This window comes from Lathyrus oleraceus, chromosome 5 (genome assembly GCF_024323335.1).
Source record: "Lathyrus oleraceus cultivar Zhongwan6 chromosome 5, CAAS_Psat_ZW6_1.0, whole genome shotgun sequence".
NCBI classification, from domain to species: Eukaryota; Viridiplantae; Streptophyta; class Magnoliopsida; order Fabales; family Fabaceae; genus Lathyrus; species Lathyrus oleraceus.
In genome coordinates, this window is record NC_066583.1 from 625,367,956 (window position 1) to 625,391,169 (window position 23,214).

Here is a 23,214-nt window from a genome sequence, read left to right on the forward strand (position 1 = left end):
GATACATGTGCCCATTTGTTTTGTGAAATGCTCATACTTTATTAGATGGACATGAAATTTTACATGAGATAACTAGACATCCTAAGCTTTGCCATGGTTTTAGTCCCATTCATTTATCATATGCCATCCCTGATTTATGAATTTTTCAAGTTGATGCATGTTTGGTTGACTTCTTTGAGCATGTTCAAAATTGCTTTGACGTTCTGATTTTCATTGACTATCTTCTACTTGTCCAAATGAGATGAAATTTGACATGCATACCATGCTATGGGTTGTGATTGACCATGATTTATTTGGTGAGTTTTGGAAATGTTTAAGATTGCTTTTGAGCTAAGTCTTGCTGTTGACTTCTATGAGCTTCTAAATGCCATGCTTTGACCTAATCTGTTCATGAAATGATGATGACGATTGATATGAAGGTGAAACCTATTGGGTTTGTTTCTTAATTGTTTGAACATGATTTTGGATACTTGCCACTTGCTGTTTTAACTTTGTCATTCCCTTTTGACCCTAGGCTTGTCCTAGTGGTCCTGTTACTTATGTTTGAGCTCATTTTTTCAGGTTAAGCAACAATTACCCAATGAGACCAATACAAATTGATTGAGTGTGCTTGTTTATCATGAATAATCTATTTGTTTTGTAGGTTGCTTGGCTCACATGCCTTGAACCTTGTGCATTGCACATTTATCTGCTTGTGCTGACTGTTAACCTTTGTTTCATTCTGATTTAACTTTGACTTGTATACTAACTGTGCTTGACTGATTTCAGGTACTTTAGTTGCTTTTAGTTCCTTGTGAACTTTGCTTTGCTTTGCTTGATAAGCAATTTGCATTGAGGTATACCTTTCTATCTTCATGTAGTCTGGAAGACCTGGTCTGTTACTTGGCCAGGCAACTGTCTGAAGTCCTCCTTAAGAGGCAATGCTTGTGCTTGTTTAATTTTGTCCCTGTACATATTCAAAGACCTCCTAAGTGAAGAGGCAATTGGCAGAACCCAAGGGATATGCAATCTATCCCCTGCTATTCTGTGTGTCATCTGCTCTGCTCACACCACTGTGTTGATGCATTGCAGATACAAACCCAAGATCTTGTACAATTGTACAGTTGAGTCAGTTTCAAATGTGTAGAAGGGTTCCCACTTTCTGAACCCACACATTCTTGTCTTAAGCTCTCCCAGGCCAGGGATAAGAGCTGTGAAGTCTTATCTTCACTCACCTTTCATCTGCTTCACCTTAGCCCCTCAATGGCAAGGTTAAGAGCTAACACTACCCAGTTCCAGTGGTTTGTTTGTTGAGGTTGATATGACCCCTCGACTAAAACCTAGCCTTGATGTTTGAGCCCCTTGTTGGTGTGTTTATTTCATGCTGTATGTGCTTGTGTGGTGTGATTGTATCCCCTAGGTTTGCTAGACTCCGCGTAGTCTCGTTTGCATGTCAATTAAGGTAGCACGGTTCCTTCGTATAGGACTTCCTTTCTTGCTTGAGCTTTCCTAAAACACAAACAAACATTATCCCCTCTTAAGGATACGTTAACTCCTTCTACTATAGGTGAGTAAGTCTCCAAAGGTCGAGCATCAGGTAGATTGCGCAGTGACGTTGTCCACTTAAAAAAAACACAAACCAACGGGAATAGTTTAGCCGAACTACGGCAACTCTGATTCTCATGTCCAGATGAGGTACGTAGGCAGGAGATGAGCAGATCTCTCCGGGCGCCTGTGTCTTTGTTTTGTCTTGTTGTGTGCTTGGAAGCTGATGTAAGTCCATCGAGTGGCATTCGGGTTCCAGTGTGGGTTCGTTGGTTCGGATGCTGATGTAAGTCCAGTGATTGGCGTTCAGGCTCCACGTTTGCCTCTTTGTGTGTGTTTTGGTTCGGATGCTGATGTAAGTCCAGTGATTGGCATTCAGGCTCCACGTTTGCCTTTGCCTGTGTTTGTTTGTGTGCGTGTCAGCCGAGCTACGAGTGCTCTGATTCTTCTCTCGTCCGAGAAGATACGTATGCATAGGATGCGACATCCTAGCGAGCATGTGTTGTTTCCCCAGTCCGAACTACTTCGACTCTGATGTCTATGCCTGATAGACTAAGTAGGCCCAGGATGCGATATCCTGCCGAGTCAGTCTCTTTTGTTTTCTTGTGTCTCTTTCAGCCAGTGTGTGTGAGTTTGAGCAGTGTTTTAGCAACCATTTTCCTTTCTATTGTGCGTGGATCCCGTCGAGTACAACGGATGCGTAGGGGTGCTAATACCTTCCCTTCGCATAACCGACTCCCGATCCCATTCTCTTTGGTCGCGAGACCATGTCTTTTCCAGGTTTACTTCGAGCATTTCCTTTCCCTCTTTTGGGATAAATAACGCACGGTGGCGGCTCTGTTGTTCTTGTTTTCCTGCCGGTTTTTCGCGTGATGCGACAGGTTTAAGACCCTCATTGCAAAGAGCTCAAACAAGAAATGGTTTAACATGGCTCTAAGTATCATATATGGATCCCCATGATATTCACATGTTATTTTGATCAAGAAATCATCAAGAGTTTGGAGTTGGTTTGCCTTGGAAACCCTAATTCATCTAGTATCTTATGTGACTTCTTTTTACCGGTTTCTTCACCAATTGGTCAAATATTTCAAGGGTAACTTCACATTTCATCATCTTAGGCATATAATATCCTCCATGAGTCCCAAAAGTCAAGAGAATATCAAGCTAGCAAGTTGGTTCATGGTGGTTGACCAGAGAAAGTCAACTGATCAAAACTGGGGTTCCCTAGACCCTATCTCCTACAATATTTGTCATATCAAAATGATTCCAAGATAAATGTTACTCTAAATGACATTCCAAACAACTTTCATGTTGAGGTATAGATCTAGTTTTTCTTGATCCATTTCCACTCCATCAAGCGTTTGAAGCAAGGCCAAGCACAATTGAGAGCAAGATCGTGCCAATCTGAACCTGCAGTGAAGGTGAATTTCTGAATTTTTCATCTCTTCGATTCTCACTCAATTCTCCATTATTCTTGTTGATTTTTAGTTGTTTGAAGTCCTACCAATGTAGGCAATAAGATTGAGTTTCTTAGAGGTCAAATCGAAGCAACTCAGATCATGATCCTTAAAATTCAACTCCCTGTATCTTTCTATATACTTGGAGTTAGGTGAAATTGAGGCCAGATTCGAGCTCCTGAGCATTTTTAATTTGAATTCATGTCCTCCTTTTTTATTTTGGTGATGGTTTAAGGTGTACCAGTCCGGTGAGGTCCACCGGAGAAGAAGACCGGAGCTCTGGCTCCGGCGATGTGTTGGCGTGTCTCTGAACCACATGATCCATTCATTTTGTTTTAATCTTAGGCGTTGGTTTTGATTACCACATGTGCAACGCTGTTGACTCTAGAACACATGGAACGCGCACTTGGAGCCACTTGATATGTGTAAGACCCCAATTTTGTCCCTAAGATCCCTCATGGCATCATATCATATCATATCATTGCCTCAAGGATCATTGTGCACCTTGCTTGCTTCCTTGTGGGTGGGTTGTCTTTTGAGAGTGGTTCTTGATCACCAAACATGTTTTGCATTTGTATATCATTGCTTTTCATTTGTTTATTAACCCAAAAGTACAAAAATATTGTCATCTAACCTTGTTACTTGCAGATGAAGCAACATTAGGTCAAGGCAGTTAAGGCAAAGCATTGAGCCATAGATGGTGGCCATTCTGAATAATTTGGGCACCATGATCATTCATAAGATATTCATATGAGTTGTGACATCATTTTGAATCAAGATCTCAAGTGGTAGAGGCTTGAAATTCATCAAAACATTGTTCAGTCAACCAAAACCCTGGCAAAGTCAACTGTGGTCAACTGTGCATAAAATCAGGGATTTGATGGTGGGAGATGGTTGGAGAAGTCTCATTCATGTCCATATAAGTCTCATATAACATTTCAAAGATCAACATTGAAGGAATTTGAGGTCAGGCAAAAAGTTTCCAAAAATAGTAGGTGACCTATAATTTCAAACTGCCAAAAATGGAAAGGTCTTCTCCTCAACTTTACATCATCAAGAAAGCTCCAAATCAAATTTTGTCCAACATGAAAGTTGAAGATCTTGCTCTCACCTTTCCAAAATGTCCAAGAACATCCATTTCTCATTTGTGGTTGGCAAGTTATGATCAAATCATTGTCAAGAATTTTTGAACTTCAAGGAGGCATAACTTTTGCATCAAATGGCCAATTCATGTGATTCTTTTTTGAGAAAATTTCTTTTGATCCCCTCTATTCAAATCATCCATTACATTTCATCAAAAATCATCATACAAAAAGTGCATTTTTCAAGTGAATTCATTTTGAATTTTGGTGGGAAAAAGTGATTTTGAAAAGTATGCACAATTTTCACTCCAAACCAATTGCAATGGCCTTAAAACAAAATTTTGGACTTGCTGCAATTGAATTTCGCACTGTTCCATTGGCACATGATCATAAGGGTGGTTTTGACATTTTGGCATAACATGCTTATTTCACTTAATCCATTTACATTTTGCTAATCATGTTTAACAAACTGGATTAACAGGAAGTATAAAGCACTAATCATAACCGTATTCTGGAGGAAGAATTCACAATTTCAGATCCAAACTCATTTTCATCTCAAATTCTCTCAAATTCTCTCAAACTTTTTTCAACTTTTCCATCGAATTTCACCATTCCTTTTGCTTGTTCTTGTGCTAATCATCATCTGCAGGAAGTATTGAAGATCTGTTGAAGCAAAGATTGGAGAATTCTTGAAGATTTGCAGCTGTTGAAACTTGAGCATTCACATGGCATTTGGAGTTCTCTTCGAATCTGAGAATTGTTGAGCTAAAGTACATCATTCATTCATCTTCCTCTTCATCATTGAGCACCTGTTTTCACCATTGGAGCCTTGAAACACACGAATCAAGTTCTGCATCTTCAAAGAGGTTGGAACTCGATACTCTCAATTCTTGCAATTATCATGTGGTTCTTGTAGAGCTTAGGATGTAGAGCATTCTGCACTTTAGATCTAGTGTTTTCATTGAATATTAAGGAAGTTATGCTGTTTTGAATGTTGACATGTAAATCTTCCATTGTTCGATCCGGTTAACATGCTTAGAATTAGGAGAAATCATTGTTGGTTTGTTAATGTGTGTGGAATGATGATTCGAATGGTGTATGTTTGGTTAATTTCTGCGAACATTGGATCTTGAGATGATGAACACGATGAGTTTGTGAAGAACATTAGGGTTTCATGTCCAGATTTTGCTTTGATCCGTTCTTAGCCTGGCCTGCATGCGTGTTTCTGTTTTCTGCACATGGACTGGTCCACTTGGCGCGTTACGATTGGGCTGCGTTTCCTTTTAATGAAACTGTAACACCTCAAAATTTGCCCTCCTCTCTTGGGACTAGCTTAACATATTGCATTTCATTTTTAGGTCATTAGGCATTGCATATTGCATATCATGTGGCTACTTAAGCAAGTCTTCCTCCTAGGTCTTGGTCAGAAGATAAGAGGTTGAGATTCAAGCTGAAGGCTTCATTGAATTGATCACTAGTCATCTGAGGGTTTGTGATACAAATTAGGGTTTCTTTATTCGCAAGGGGGTTGAGCTTCATCTTGGTGGAAATGATACATAATCATCATCATGGTCTTGATATCATCCAAGAGATTCAAGAAGATTGATCAGATACCTTGAGATTAGGGTTTTGACCGCTGGTCAACCCTAATCAGTTGCATTGGGCCAATCAGGGCTTGGCAAGGAGATGAGGTTTTCAATGGATGTGAGGGATCATCATATGGTTTTAATGAGCTTATGGAAGCTAGGGTTACATCATTGAGCCATTTCATCAGGAGTTTGAGGCTCAACTTGATCAGTGCATGGCCAAATTCATCTATCAGTCAGAAAAGTCAATTGTGGTCAACTGTGCCTGAATTGATGGATTTGGAGGTGGGAGAGGGTTAGATACACTTCATTCATGTCTAAAAAAGTTTCATTTGACATTTCAAACATCAAGAATGAAGAAAGTAAAGTCAGATGGAAACTTTCCAAAGATAGCAGGTGACCTGTAATTGGAAACTGCCAAAAATGGAAAGTTTTTCACCTCAAAATTACGTGTCCAAAAATGCTTCAAATGAAATTTTGTTCAACATGAAAGTTGTAGATATTGCTCTCACCTTTTCAAAAAGTCCAAGAACACTCATTTCTCATGTGTGGTTGGCAAGTTATGATCAAATCATTTTCAGGAAATGTTGAAATTCAAAAGGCCATAACTTTTGAATGGAAAGGCCAAATTGGGTGATCTTTCTTTGAGCAAACCACATTTGATGTGTACTATCATGATGCATCATCACATTTCATAAAAAATCATCATAGCAAAAGGTCATTTTCAAGTGTTCATTTTAAAATTGGTGGGAAAAATAGTGAATTTTCAAAATACAAGGCATTTGCATACAAAACTTTTTCCAACACATCATAAACATCAAATATGACTTGCTTGAACTGGTTTTATACTGTTGCATTTGCTACATTGTGAAAAGGGCATTTTGGCCAATTATGCATAAACCTCATTTTGCTAATTCACTTCCAATTTGCCTAATTGTGATTAACACTTGGATTAGGACATGGTATAAGATGATAATCATAACAGAAAATGATAATCACGTTTCATTTCTCAGATCTAACAAACTTTTCATCCAAAATTCTCTCAAAATTCTTCAAACTTTTTCTCACTTTTTCCTTCGAATTCATCATTCTTTTTGCTTTCTTTCGTACTAATCATCATTTGCAGATGCTATAGAAGATCTGTTGAAGCCAAAACTTGGAGAAAACTGGAAAATCGTGGCTGTTGCATTTTGAGTTCTCACATGGCGTTTGAAGATTCAAGCTGATCCAGGAGGTTCTGAGCTAAAGCATCGTTTCCTTTCACCTTCCTAAGCATCAAGCATCATCTGTTTTCAGACCCTCAATTACTTAGCTGATTTTAATGTATTGATTTTAATGTGGAGATTCATCCTAATTGCCTAATTGATTGTAAAATACGGCCTTTAAATATGTGATCTTGGACCTCTCTTTGCTGCCCTACGGTATTACGGTATAACGGTCGTGTCCCGCGAATGTAGGGATACACTTAGCAAAGACCCTTCGGTTAAATCATCATAAAATAAATCATGGTCCCTCGGATGTTGCCTTCGAAAATACGATTTTGTCCCTCGATGACCCTTAGGTGTAGCCTACGGTTAAATGATGATCGTCCCGTCGAATGCTAAGGTATCCTTACAACTGTTGCCTTCAATGACCTATCGATGACCCTACAATGACCCTTTTACATCCAAAGGATAAAACTACTTACTTCTCAATAGTAAGGACAGTTTTACCCTCATAAGGATAGGAAATGCCCATAACGACCTTAGGAAGGTATAACTCTCAATTACTGGATCATAACCTAAAACATTTTCCACCCCTCACACTTTGCAAGTCCTAGAAAATCACCACTTGGTATACATTCATACTAGAATCATTACCAAGTTATATTTTTCTAAACTGTTTTTCAAAATCAAACGAGATAAATACTTTGTATACATTTATACGAGGATCATTACAAAGTTAAACTCTCTTTTCGAAACATTTTAAAACAATTCACCAACACTTTTCAGACAAAAATATAAATGATCCAGCAATTAAGAGCCCATGGATAACCATGGATACAAAGGGTGCTAATACCTTCCCTTTGTATAATGTACCTCCCGAACCCAAAATCTATTGAGGTCTTTCCTGTTCTTTTCCACCTTTCCTTATTGGATAAAAGAAAAGTCGGTGGCGACTCTTGCTATCCGCGACATTGCGATAAAAAGCAAAGTTCCCCAAGTCAGTTCACCGTATGACAGAACTGGCGACTCTGCTGGGGAGCCTATTAAAGAGAGGTTACCTTAAAAACAAGATCACTTATTTAAAATTGTCTGATTTACTTTTAAGGGATTGCTAGGGTATTCTTGAGTGAAATATCCTACACCCGGATCTAGTGTACCTTAGGTAAGTAGCAATAGATCATCGCGACTATCCGGCGTATACTGGAACGGTTAAAATGATGGCTACGGTTAATGTGACACTTTGGAGGTCCTGATGTTCCTCATGTTTACTTGAGGAAAAATTTGGCTTCCGCGTGGTGTCATCAAAGCATTAACCAGACCTTTAGAACCCTAATTGACTCATCCTAGCCATTAGAAAGTAGTGAGATAACTGACTTCGGTTCCGACTGAGGTTGGTTGAGACTCGATACTACACTCCTTGAGATTGGACTTTAGGGAAGCTTCGGTCAACCACTTGGTGTTGCATTGAAGTGGACTTAAAGGAAGGTCGATGATTTGAGATCCTTCTAGAACCCGGTTACTATTCTAGGACAGGTTGAACCAACCAAACTTCAGTGGGGAGGGTATTTACCTATGGAACTCATGCAAGCCTTAAAACCTAGGAATGATTGTTGTGTGACTTGTTTGTGCTTGTTACTTACTTAACATCATAACATCATAACATCATGACATCGTGGCATTGTACTAACCATTTCAATGACTTTAAACATTGAAAACATTTCATACATTGCATAGCATAACATTGCATAACAGGTACTCTAAAGGGATCAATGTTCTCATGGTTTTCCTCCAAACAGAAAAATGGACCTCGAACAAACTGTCAAAGATCTCCAGGCTCAGAGTGCTCAATTCCAGGAGATGCTCTTGAACTTATCCAAGGGGAAGGAGGAACTAAAGGCTCTATTGCTCGAGAAGAAAGACAAGAAACCTGTGAGTTACATTAACCCGGGAAGAAGGCTTAAGGGACAGGCTGCAGGAGTCAAGATTAGAATTCCGAAGGATCAAGAAGAGGGGACAGATTCAGAAGATGAGAATGCTGATCCTTTCAACCCTGAGGACGACGATGAAGATTATGAAAATAAACAGTACTCTCCAAGAGATGATAAGTACAAGTTGCTGGAAGAACGTATGCTAGCTATGGAGGGTCAGAAGGCGCCCGGTCTGGATTTCGAAAGTTTGGGTCTGGTCTCCGATGTGACCATTCCTCGCAAATTCAAAATCCCCACTTTCACTAAGTACGATGGTGTGTCCTGTCCTCAGATGCATCTGAGAGCTTATGTGAGAAAGATTCAGCCGCATACCACTGACAGGAAGCTATGGATCCATTTCTTCCAAGAGAGCCTGTCTGGCACACAGTTGGAATGGTATTATCAGCTCGAGAGCTCTGACATCCGCACCTGGACTGATTTAGCAACAGATTTCTATAAACAGTACCAGTATAACTCTGAACTAGCGCCTACCCGACTACAGCTGCAGAATATGACTATGGGATCTAAAGAAAGCTTCAAAGAATATGCTCAAAAATGGAGGGATTTGGCTGGCAGAGTCAAACCTCCTCTGACTGACAGAGAGTTAGTGGACATGTTCATGAGCACACTGACTGGCCCATTCTACAGCCATCTATTGAGGAGTTCCTCATTGGGTTTCACTGAACTTATATTAACAGGTGAACATGTTGAAAGCGGCATTCGAAGTGGAAAGATACAGGCGGCTACCTCTGATCCTCCGGAGACTCCTAATGTCATTATTGCTCCTCTGCCTAATCATGACGAGACTGTCAATGCTGTGGAAGATACTGATAATGATTATGACTTGGATAGCTGGATTTTCCCAACAATTGGTGACGAACTCAATAATTGGAAGGCTAAAGACATTATCACGATTTCCTTTAGTCAGGAGTAATTGTTATTGCTTATTTTAATGTATTAAATTTTGTTAAAGGTTTTGTCATTTTCATAAGCACATTCATATTCGATAAATCAACGGACCTTTTTGCATTCAAATATTGCGCTCTTTATCTTTCCTGTCATTTTTCAAACAAGCTATGTTTTCTTGCACACACTCACGTAACAATTTGCCGATCCATATCCACTCTGGATCCTGTTGGTAATAACTCTGCTACTGTTCATTATGACTTTGAAAATCCGATCTACCAAGTCGAGGATGGAAGTGAGGAAGATTGTGAAGTACCTGGAGAGCTTGCCAGACTGCTGCAAGAAGAAAAGACTATTCAGCCGCATGGGGCATCGATCGAAATCATAAATCTAGACCGCGTCGCCCGATTTAGCTCCCATTTGACCGCTACTTGCAAATCCGTCTCCAAATTACTGAGACAAAATCAAGAAGTATCTCCAAGAACCTTCAATTCTGATGCCACCAGTTGAAGGAGGACCTCTAATCATGTATTTGACAGTGTTAGAAAATTCAATAGGGTGTGTGTTGGGGCAACATGACGAATCTGGTCGAAAAGAGCATGCAATATACCACCTTAGCAAAAAGGTACCGACTGTGAAACAAGATACTCACAGCTCGAGAAAGCTTGTTGTGCTTTGGCCTGGGCTGCTCGCCGACTAAGACAGCATATGTTGAATCGTACCACTTTATTGATTTCTAAGATGGATCTTATCAAATACACATTTGCGAAATCTGCTATCTCCTGGAAGAGCTATCACTGATAATGGTGCTAATTTGAACAACCAGATGATTACTGAACTCTGCACGCAGTTCAAAATAAAACACCATAATTCCGAAGTGACGACTTGGTAATAAAGCGTATCATTCTACCACAAGGTGATTCTAGAGGCAAATGGACTCCCACATACGAAGGGCCATTTGTAGTTATTCTCTGGTGGAGCCATGATGCTTGCTACAGTGGATGACGAAGAGTCCCCGCATCCCGTGAATACGGATATAGTTAAAAAATACTACGCATGTACACCCGGCAAGTCGAAAACCTGAAAAGGCGGCTTGGGCAAAAAAAGGGTATCCTGGTGGACTGAAAACCTGAAAAGGCGGTCCAGGCAAAAATTAGGGATTAAAGCGTATGACTATGTCCCGTTCTCGGTCAGCTTCACCCAAGTCAAAGGGACTGAACAAGCCAATCACTTCTATCCGACAGCAGGAGATGAGATGCTTGAAGACATAACGACAGTAGGGGAATTAAAGTCAATAGGACGTTTTCGGCATAGCTTTCTCTTTGTTTTCTTGACAATTTCCTCTTACTAGGATTTCTGTCTCCTTGTACACAAATTGCCTGTTTATAGGCCCTCTTTCGAAATCAATATAATTTTAGTTTCAAAAAAAATGCTTTTGTTTTACTTTCTCTGTTTTGTTTGCATAAACGTCCATTGATTTAATTCGAATTAATATATGCATTTGGATATGATCGATGTTTACCAAAAATGCGTGCATAAAATAGAAATAGCGATTACTACTAGACTTCAAGATCGAGGAGAGGGTCTAATCATGCTTTCCAATGAATTCGTTGCTAATCCTATCCCCCAGCAAAGCCAGTCATTCCCAGAAGAGAGTGGCATTACTAGACAAATGGGTCATCTCTTCCACCCCCAGCCAGGCTTCTGTTGAACATTTCTACCATCAGACAGAAATCAAGCATCCCCGGCTAAGAAAGGGTCATCGATACCAGTATCTCCCAACCAGAAGATTGAGATTTGTTTTCCCCAGTAGAGTCCTCTGGAAGAACTTTTCAGATGCATAATTCATTCATTACATCATTTCACAGCATACGCATGCATACATCGTTCGCAGTTATTTTCGAAAGCATAAAACATCTCATGCATCATGACATGGCATGAAGCTAACTTTATTTTTCAGGTTAATTATTCCCCTGATACAGTCAAAACAAAGGTCCATTCAGACGGACATCCTCATCAATTACGTTCAGGATTCAACTACATCTTTCAGATATACTCCATGTCAACATTCATTCTGACATCCTCCTAACGATGGCATCTATAAGCCCATCCCAGACATTTATTGCAAATACAACATATACAAATACTATCAGATATAGCCTAGCGTACGGTTCATTCTGATTCAGCTCAACATATGACTCTTTCAACTCAGATGCGATCTAACGTACGATCCATTCCGACCTTCAACAACTCCAATACGGTCTAGCATATGACCCATTTGGACCTTCAAGGCCTCAAATGCTACCTAGCGTATGGTACATTCTGAAGTGTAGTCTGGCGTATGACTACCCCCTTCATCATCAGGTACAACCTAACAGACGGCTCAGTCTACAACTCAGATACGATCTAGCATACGATCCATTCTGATCCTTCACCCCCAGTAACGATACAGCCTAACGGACGACTCGTTCCGCAACTCAAATACGATCTAGCGTACGATCCATTCTGATCCTTTATCCCCAGCAGTGTATGACTCATTCGGATTCTTATCTCATTTTGATTCGGCACAACATATTACTCCTCCAACAATACGGTCTAGCGTACGACCCATTCGGATCTTCATTCCTCAGATACTACCTAGCGTACGGTACATCCCGAGGTGTAGTCTAGCGTACGACTACTTTTCGTCAGATACAGCCTAACAGACGGCCCATTCTGCAACTCAGATACGATCTAGCGTATGATCCATTCTGATCTGTTATCCCCAGCGGCATATGACCCATTCTAACTCCCCAGTGAAGTCGATGGCCTAATGAATGACTCACTATACGGTCTAGCGTATGACCCAGTGACACCCATGACTTCAGATATCTTCTAACGTACGACGTACTCTGAAGCTCTCATCATCAAACTTCCTAGATGGCATCTTTAAACCCATCTCCATCAAGACTAACTAATTGACAAGTGCAAATTTTTGGGGCATCCTAAGTGTTCAATAATCTTCCACCTCCAGACCACGAATGGCGTACATACCATTCTGACTCTCTCGGTTCAAGAATATTGAACAGGGGCAGCTGTCATACCCCAAAATTTGCCCATTAATATTTCAAGACATTTTTCAGGGCACTCCGACTCATTTTTATGACACTGATCTTAAAGGAACAAAGGCCCAGCTCACGAGTGGCCCAATCCAGAAAATGGCCCAAACTGGCCTGCTCGCTAGGCGAGCAAATCCTTCGCCTAGCGAACGTTCGCTGCACGCTCGCCTAGCGAACGTTCGCTACACGCTCGCCTAGCGAAGCTGGTAGATAACAGAAAATTTTGGGCTTCACTCTGAGCCCATTAGGTCATGAAAAAAAGGCATTATAAATACCACAACTCCAGTCAGAAAAAGGGGAGGACGAAAAGGACGAAAGGAGGACCCTAGCAAGCAAACCCTAGCGCTCGCAGACGGAAAACCCTGGAGGCTAACCCTGAGAATTCCGAGTAACCCTGAAGGAAAAGCCGGCGGCAGCAAGGTCACTTCCGCTCAATTCGATCCGATCGGCCAATTCAAGGTTACAATTCGATTACAAACAGGTGTAAAGCTTGCTGCCATTATATCGTTATTAAAACCGGAATCCGCAGCCGCTCGCTAGCACATCGCTAAGCGAGCATGCAACGAATGTTCGCTAAGACTTCGCTAGGCGAAGCAGGAGCGAACGCGACAGCAGCCGACTTTTCTGTTCTGACTTTTGCCCACCTGTCATATTTTTATCATAGCCATGCATTGTTTATCTGACCCTACTGCTGTTCTGGTTTCTTTTGTGGTGTAATTCTCGATTGCACCCTGATTTGGTATTCTGACATGTTTGCTGAGTTTTGCAAAGGTTCACACATCGCCGGGAAAGCTAGCTAGATAGGTATTCCACTTTATTTGTGGGATGCCCTTTGTGGAGTTTCCCCCTAAATTACCTAATTAATTTTAATGTATTAATTTTAATGTGGAGATCCACCCTCAATTACTTAGCTGATTTTAATGTATTGACTTTAATGTGGAGATTCATCCTAATTGCCTAATTGATTGTAAAATACGGCCTTTAAATATGTGATCTTGGACCTCTCTTTGCTACCCTACGGTATTACGGTATAACGATCGTGTCCCGCGAATGTAGGGATACACTTAGCAAAGACCCTTCGGTTAAATCATCATAAAATAAATCATGGTCCCTCGGATGTTGCCTTCGAAAATACGATTTTGTCCCTCGATGACCCTTCGGTGTAGCCTACGGTTAAATGATGATCGTCCCGTCGAATGCTAAGGTATCCTTACAACTGTTGCCTTCAATGACCTATCGATGACCCTACAATGACCCTTTTACATCCAAAGGATAAAACTACTTACTTCTCAATAGTAAGGACAGTTTTACCCTCATAAGGATAGGAAATGCCCATAACGACCTTAGGAAGGTATAACTCTCAATTACTGGATCATAACCTAAAACATTTTCCACCCCTCACACTTTGCAAGTCCTAGAAAATCACCACTTGGTATACATTCATACTAGAATCATTACCAAGTTATATTTTTCTAAACTGTTTTTCAAAATCAAACGAGATAAATACTTTGTATACATTCATACGAGGATCATTACAAAGTTAAACTCTCTTTTCGAAACATTTTAAAACAATTCACCAACACTTTTCAGACAAAAATATAAATGATCCAGCAATTAAGAGCCCATGGATAACCATGGATACAAAGGGTGCTAATACCTTCCCTTTGTATAATGTACCTCCCGAACCTAAAATCTATTGAGGTCTTTCCTGTTCTTTTCCACCTTTCCTTATTGGATAAAAGAAAAGTCGGTGGCGACTCTTGCTATCCGCGACATTGCGATAAAAAGCAAAATCCCCCAAGTCAGTTCACCGTATGACAGGATGAATGACTCATCAACCCATAATATTCTCAAGAGAAACTCGTTTGGGTGTAGTATCGCGTAACAACTGTTATCAGGTCTACACCTGAACAGTCTCCGCACTACGTCCAAAATAGGTCAAGTTGGGTTAAATGTTCTACGATCCTCAGCTTCTCGGACCCCAAATCAGAGAAAGTAATGCCTAACCACAAATAACTTGTGTGACATCAATAGCTTCAAAAGGGTCTCCACTTAGTATATAGGTCTCAAGCCAACTTGTTAAGGACTACTCCACACAAGTCGAACATGACTATACCATCCTCCTATCTTAAGTGCACTCAAGTTCGGGTTAGAACTTATCTCACCACTCAGAGATCACCAAGCACAACAAGCAGATTATATCATATAAACAAATATGCAAACATCAAATACACAATTATATACACACAAAAAAGTAGGTTAAACCCACTGAGGACTACTCCACAACAGAGTCGCTACTTAATTTATGTAGCGGTAAATTAATTACCATTAAGTTATGGATAAACTTAACGTCAATAAAACCAGTGTCACCACCGTGCTTTTATTGTTTCCAAGGGGAAAGGGAAAAGTACGAACAAAACCCAAAGATAAGAAGTTTTCAAATCAAAACTAATAAAATGCTAGAGATTACAGGTAAGGGGGTTGGTTACACAGAGGGAAGGTGTTAGCATCCAAAGTGTCCTAGGTACTCCTAGGGAGCTCTTTTTTATGTGTGTATGTGTTTTTAGTATAAAAGATGTTTGAAACAAATAGAGTGTGGGGATAAGAAGAGAATTCATTGATTATATTTTTGTGTTTGACAAGACCTTCGGACTTGTGCCTATGTACCAACATAAAAATGAGGGATCAAAACCTCGTAGTTCGTGGTAACAATTTCAAAATGAGTGGATTACTTTTAACAAACATTTAAGTTTTAAAGAGGCACAAAGGGCCTAAAAGAGTTTGAATGAGTGTTAGTTCTTTTTGTCTTTTTGAAATTTTAAGTCAAGTATGGTTAAATTCATTTACAAGTTTGATTTAAGAAAAGAGTTTAAAAATGCAATGGCCTAAGGCCAAAGTTTCTAATTTGCAATAAAGTCTAAGTTTAGAAATCACAAGCAAAGAAAATTTTGAAAGGTGGGAGAGATTTGAAATTTAAGAAAATGGGAGGAGATGAAGAGACTAATCCTAAGCATAAAATTTAAAATTTAAGAGTTCAAAAGATCTGACCAGTGGGATGCAATCCAATAGACAAGAGTGTCATATAGAAACCCAATTTTCCTTTGGACTTTGGAATCAAGCAATATTAATAAGCAAATAGAAAAATGAAGAGTCAGGCATCAAATAAAGATAGCCAGATCCAAGCTAGCCAATCCATAGTCTTCTTTTTAATCTTCCCAGGTATCAGATGACATGCTCCTTGAATGGCTCATAATAAGGCATTAGACACAGATTCAACGTAACATTTGCATCAAGACCATGTAGCAGATGAACTTAAGTGGATCCCAATACTTGTATCAAATGAAAGCTCAAATCAGAATAACTTGGTTTCAGAAATGTTGGCATTGGTCAAGTCCTTTTGCATAGGGAATGTTGCCTAATTCTAAGTCCAAAGCTCAGATCAAATCCAACAGTCCACACAAACATTTTTTTAAGGTTTTTTGTTGTTTATTAGGTATTTTAAGGTCCTAATACCACAAACACAAACAAGATACACAAACAAATATATACAATCACAATATATGGCTCAAGTGAGCAAAGTGAAAATGGCATAAACATAAACAAGTTAAATGATATGTAAATGGCAAATGAAATAGTAAATGACTTGAATTTGAATGACATAAAGTAAATGGCTTGAAATTAAAAGCAATAATAATAAAAGTTAGTCAAGTGTTAGTTGATTAGAAGTTAGTGGAGTTTTTGCTTTTCAATTGATTAAGTCATTCTTTGGAGAACACTCAACCCTCTATTCACAAGCATGGATCGTTGAACCAAGACATCTTCCAAAGGAAGGAAAAAAGGTCAAGTTTCCACACAATACCATGAAAGGGGGGAGACTTACAGTCTCACTTACTAGAATGATATGCCTTTGGGTCACAATTTAGCGCTATGTTAAGCAATCGTAATTGAACTTATGTAGAAGTCACAACTATCTGAGGTCGGGCAATAAATGTTTTGGTGTTAATGCATGTTAGAGATATAGTATAATGAACCATACTCCTAAAACATACCACACTCAAAAAGAAAATGATCAAAGGATGGACATAATCTCATCCATACTTGTATTGGTTCATCTAACACAAAGTTATTGATGAACCAATTAGCCTTAGGATATCGAGACTTCATTGGTCAATGAAAGGGATGGGATAGAATGGGATTGAAGATGAAGAGGGAGGGGAGATAAGACAAACACAAATTGATCATGGGAGGAATTTTATCAAATTAAAATCATTTATTCATTCATTTTGGGATATCAAATATACATTTCATCAATCCCCTAAATCTAATGATTTTAATCCAACAAAAGCCAAATCAACCTTGACCAAGGCCCAACCACATAGTCAAACTTCACAAGTCAATAAAAATGGCTCAACACAACTTATTCACAATTAATCAATAAAAAATCAAATTAAAATGCATTTAAATTAAATTATGTTTGATCAAAAACCTAAAACCTCTTCAAAATACCAAATAAATGGCTAAGAGATTTATCCTAGGTTAATCAAGGTCAAAGGACCTTAGACAAAAAAAATCATAATTTTTGAAAAGTCAGAAGTATTTTTAAACAATTAAAATATGCACAAAAACAATTAAATCATGAAAAATATCAAAATTAATCCAAAAAATAATTTTAATTCAGAAAATGAAAGAGGAAATTTTTTGGTGAAAGTCCCATATTTTTTGGATTAATAATGAAATTAATATAAATTAATTAAAAATAAGCAATTAAATGAAATAATCAGAAATTCAAAAAAATGAGAGTCATCTGATCTCCCTCATTAATTGAGGTGGCGGATCAGATGGTGACAAGGGCGCGTTCCACATGTTCCCTGGTCAACTGAACCACACACATGGTAATCAAAAGCAACACACGAGATTAAAACATTTGAACTGGATCCTATGGTTGAGATGCATGACAACACATCACCGGAGCCAGAGCTTCGGTTTTCTTCTCCGGTGCACCTTACCAGACTGGTCCACCATCAACCATCATCAAAATGAAAAAGCAAGACATGGATTTAAAGAAAAAATGCTCAGGGGCTTGAATTTGGCCTCAATTTTAAAAGAATGTGAATTACCATAAAAAGGTTTGGGTGGTGTACTATGTTATCATGCTAGTCTCACACACTAGAGGTCCTCGATTTGAACCTGGGCTCAAACAACTTTGTTTTTTTTTATATTACCAAACTTCTGCAATATATTTTTCTTTTGTGATATAATTTTTTAATCAAAACTTATAATAAAGAAAATAATATTAATATTAATTAAATCTAGTATGATTAAATTAAATATATAAGAATGTTTTTTTCTTAATTTATTTATTCAGTAGAAAAATCATTTCAAGCAACATTTATTTTTTATATTAACACATTCACAAGTTATAATTGAAAAAACATAAAATACTTTAAATACTTACTAGATCAATCAATAAAGAACGCCACTACTCTTTCAGGAGGTAGAGAATTGGCATCTTATAGAAACATATCAATGAATTCACACACAACCGAAATTTGCAAGATATTCTTCTTTTATCTTGAATCCATGGTGAGAATCAAGAGAAAAGTTTTATCTTTCTTGGACAAGTAATTGATCATGATTAGCGTACCTTCCAAAGGAGTGGTCATCACATCATCTATATTGGAGTCTTCTGAAGGAAGGAAGATATATTTCTTCTTACACCCGATATACACGGAATTGGAAGAGAGTCAATTCATCCCTATAACCCCATCAATCTTCTTAAACGACTGACAAATTAGATCAATTTGAAAAACATGGCCATTGATGTATACTAGACAATTCTCACAGGTCCAATGGATTTCTATGCTGCTATCGATGGCATCGGTGATAGCCATCGGAGACAGTAAAGGTATAGCTTCTAACTCATGCCATGGCACACACTTTGTCAAAATAAAAGAATGTGAAGTCCATAATAAGGTATGGTTGGCATAGTTGGATATCACACTAGTCTCACACACTTGAGGTACCTAGGTTGAACTTGGGCTCAAACAAATTTATGTTTTTATAGAACCATACTTCCGTAACAGATTTCCCTTTCGTGATCTAATGATTTCATTAAATCTAGTAGGATTAAATCAAATAAATAAGTATATTTTTCTTAATTTATTTATTTAGTAGAAATTTCATTTCGAACCTGGGCTCAGACAACTTTGTTTTTTTTATATTACCAAACTTCTATAATAGATTTCTCTTTTGTGATCTAATTTTTTAATCAAACCTTATAATAAAGAAAATAAAATTAATATTAATAAAATCTAGTATGACTAAATCAAATAAATAAGAATATATTTTCTTTATTTATTTATTTAGTAAAAAATATCATTTCAAGCGACATTTATTTTTTATATTAACACATTCACAATTATAATTGAAAAAGCATAAAATTATCATAAAATAATTTAAATATTTACTAGATCAATATGAAGAGAACCCCACTACTCTTTCAAGAAGTAGAAAAGTGGAATCCTTTAGAAACATATCAAGGAATTCACTCACAACCGAAATTTGTAAGATATTCTTCTATTATCTTGAACTCATGTTGTGAATCAAGAGAAAAGTTTTATCTTTCTCAGACAAGCAATTGATCATGATTAGCGTACCTTCCAAAGGAGTGGTCATCTTATCATCTTAATTGGTGTCTTCTAAAGGAATGAAAATAGATTTCTTCTTACAACCGATATACATGGAATTGGAAGAGAGTCAATTCATCCCTAGAATCCCATCAATCTTGTTAAGCGACTGACATATTAGATCAATTTGAAAAACATTGCCATTGATGTGTACTAGACAATACTCACAGGCCTGATGGGTTTCTATGCTGCTACCAATGGCATTGGTGATAGCCATCAGAGACAGTAAAGGTATAGCTTCTAACTCATGCCATTACACACACTTTGTCAAAATAAAAGAATGTGAAGTCCACAATAAGGTATGGTTAGCATAGTTGGTTATCACACTAGTCTCACACACTTGAGGTACCTATTTCAAACCTACCTGGGCACAAACAACTTTGTGTTTTTATAGAACCATACTTCCGCCACAGATTTCCCTTTTGTGATCTAATGATTTCATTAAATCTATTAAGATTAAATCAAATAAATAAGGATATTTTTCTTAATTTATTTATTGACGAAAAAATTAATTTCGAGCAATATTATTTTTTTATATTAACACATTCACAAATTATATTTGAAAAAACATAAAATCATCTTTAAAATAAATTAAATATTTACCTGATCAATCAATGGAGAACTCCACTAATCTTTCAGGAGCTAGAGAAGTGGCATCCTTTAGAAACATATCACGAAATTCGCACACAACCGATATTAGCAAGATATTCTTCTTTTATCTTGAATACATGGTGAGAATCAAGAGAATTTTTTTATCTTTCTCAGACAAGAAATTGATCATGATTAGTGTACCTTCCAACGGAGTGGTCATCACAACATCTAGATTGGTTTCTTCTGAAGGAATGAAAATAGATTTCTTCTTAGAATCGATATACAAGGAATTGGAAGAGAGACAATTCATCCACAGAACCACATCAATCTTCTTAAACGACAGACATATTTGCTCAATTTGAAAAACATGGCCATCGACGTATACTGAACAATTCTAATAGATCTAGTGGGTTTCTACACTCCTATTAGTGGCAGTGGTGATAGCCATCGAAGATAGTAAAAGTATAGCTTTAAACTCAAGTCATTGTACACAAATTGCCAAAATAAAAGAATGTGAAGCTCCATAAAAAGGTTTGGGTGGTGTAGTTGGTTATCACACTAGTCTCACACATTAGAGGTCCCCAGTTCAAACTTGGGCTCAGACAACTTTTTTTTTTATATTACCAAATAAAGAAAATAAAATTAATATTAATTAAATCTAGTATGATTAAATCAAATAAATAAGAATATATTTTCTTAATTTATTTATTTAGTCAAAAAAATCATTTCAAGCAACATTAAGTTTTTATGTTAATACATTGACAATTATAATTGAAAAAACAAAAATTATCAATAAAATAATTTAAATATTTACTAGATCAATCTGAAGAGAACTCCACTACTATTTCAGGAGGTAGAGAAGTGGAATCCTTTTGAAACATATCAAGGAATTCACACACAACCGAAATTTCCAAGATATTCTTCTTTTATCTTGAACCGTGGTGGGAATCAAAAGAAAAGTTTTATCTTTCTCAGACAAGCAATTGATCATGATTAGCGTACCTTCCAAAGGAGTGGTCATCATATCATCTAGATTGATGTCTTCTGAAGGAATGAAAATAAATTTCTTCTTACAACCGATATATAAGGATATGGAAGAGATTCAATCCATCCCCAGAACTACATCAATCTTCTTAAACAATAGACATATTAGATCAATTTCAAAAAGATGGCCATTGACGTATACTGGATTATTCTCACAGATCCATTGGGTTTCTACCCTGCTATCAGTGGTAGTGATGATAGCCATTTGAGATAGTAAAAGTATAGCTTCTAACTCAAATCGTTGAACACACTTTGCCAAAATAGAAGAATGTGAATTACCCCAAAAAGGTCTGGGTGGTGTAGTTTGTTGTTGCGCTAGTCTCATACACAAGAGGTCCCTAGTTTGAACCTGGACTCAGACAAATTTGTTTTTTATATATTACCAAACTTCTGCAGTATATTTCCCTTTTTTGTGATCTAATTTTTTAATCAAAACTTATATGATTAAATCAAATAAATAAGAATATTGTTTTCTTAATTTATTTATTTGGTAGAAAAATCATTTCAAGCAACATTTGTTTTTTTATATTAACACATTCACAGATTATAATTGTAAAAACATAAAATTAGCATTAAGATAATTTAAATATTCACTAGATATTTCTGAAGAGAACTCCACTACTCTTTCAGGAGGTAGAGAAGTGGAATCCTTTAGAAACATATTAAGGAATTCACTCACAATCAAAATCTGCAAGATATTCTTCTTTTATCTTAAACCCATGGTGTGAATCAAGAGAAATTTTTTATCTTTCTTAGATAAGCATTTGGTCATGATTAGCGTGTCTTCCAAAGGAGTGGTCATTACAATATCTAGATTGGTGTCTTCTGAAGGATTGAAAATAGATTTTTTCTTACAACCGATATATAAGGAAATGAAAGAGATTCAATTCACCCTCATAACCAAATCAATCTTCTTAAACGACAGACATATTAGATCAATTTCAAAAACATGGTCATTGACGTATATTGGACTATTCTCACAGATCGATTGGGTTCCTACACTGCTATCAGTGGCAGTGGTGATAGCCATTTAAGATAGTAAAATTATAGCTTTTAACTCAAGTCGTTGAACACACTTTGCCAAAATAGAAGAATGTGAATTCCCACAAAAAGGTATGGGTGGTGTAGTTTGTTTTCATGCTAGTCTCAAACACTAGAGGTCCCCTGTTAGAACCTTGGCTTAGACAACTTTGTTTTATTTTTATATTACCAAACTTCTGCAATATATGTCCCTTTTGTGATCCAATTTTTTAATAAAAAATTATAATAAAGAAAATAATATTAATATTAATTAAAACTAGTATGATTAAATTAAATAAATAAGAATATTTTTTTATTAATTTATTTATTTAGTAGAAAAATCATTTCAAACAACATTTATTTTTTATATTAACACATTCACAAATTGTAATTGAAAAAACATAAAATTAGCATTAAAATAATTTAAATATTAACTATATCAATCAATAAAGAACTCCATTACTCTTTCAGGAGGTAGAGAGTTGACATCTTTAGAAACATATTAATGAATTCACACACAACCGAAATTTGCAAGATATTCTTCTTTTATCTTGAATCCATGGTGAGAATCAAGAGAAAAGTTTTATCTTTCTCAGACAAGCAATTGATCATGATTAGCGTACCTTCCAAAGGAGTGGTCATCTTATCATCTTAATTGGTGTCTTCTAAAGGAATGAAAATAGATTTCTTCTTATAACCGATATACTTGGAATTGGAAGAGAGTCAATTCATCCCTATAACCTCATCAATCTTCTTAAACAACTGACATATTAGATCAATTTGAGTAACATGTCCATTGATGTATACTAGACAATTCTCACAGATCCAATGGGTTTCTATGCCGCTATCAATGGCATCGGTGATAGCCATTAAAGACAATAAAGGTATAACTTCTAACTCATGCCATTGCACACACTTTGTCAAAATAAAAGAATGTGAAGTCCATAATAAGGTATGGTTGGCATAGTTGGTTATCAGACTAGTCTCACACACTTGAGGTACCTAATTCTAACCTAGCTCAAACAAATTTGTGTTTTTATAAAACCAT

At 37.2% G+C, this 23,214-nt stretch overlaps 1 non-coding gene across 1 annotated transcript; it reads left to right on the forward strand.

The window, feature by feature from the left end:
* Positions 1-20,633: 20,633 nt before the first annotated feature.
* Positions 20,634-20,707, forward strand: TRNAV-CAC (transfer RNA valine (anticodon CAC)). The gene has a single exon. It is a non-coding gene; the product is annotated as a tRNA-Val (tRNA).
* The last annotated feature ends 2,507 nt before the right edge of the window (positions 20,708-23,214 follow it).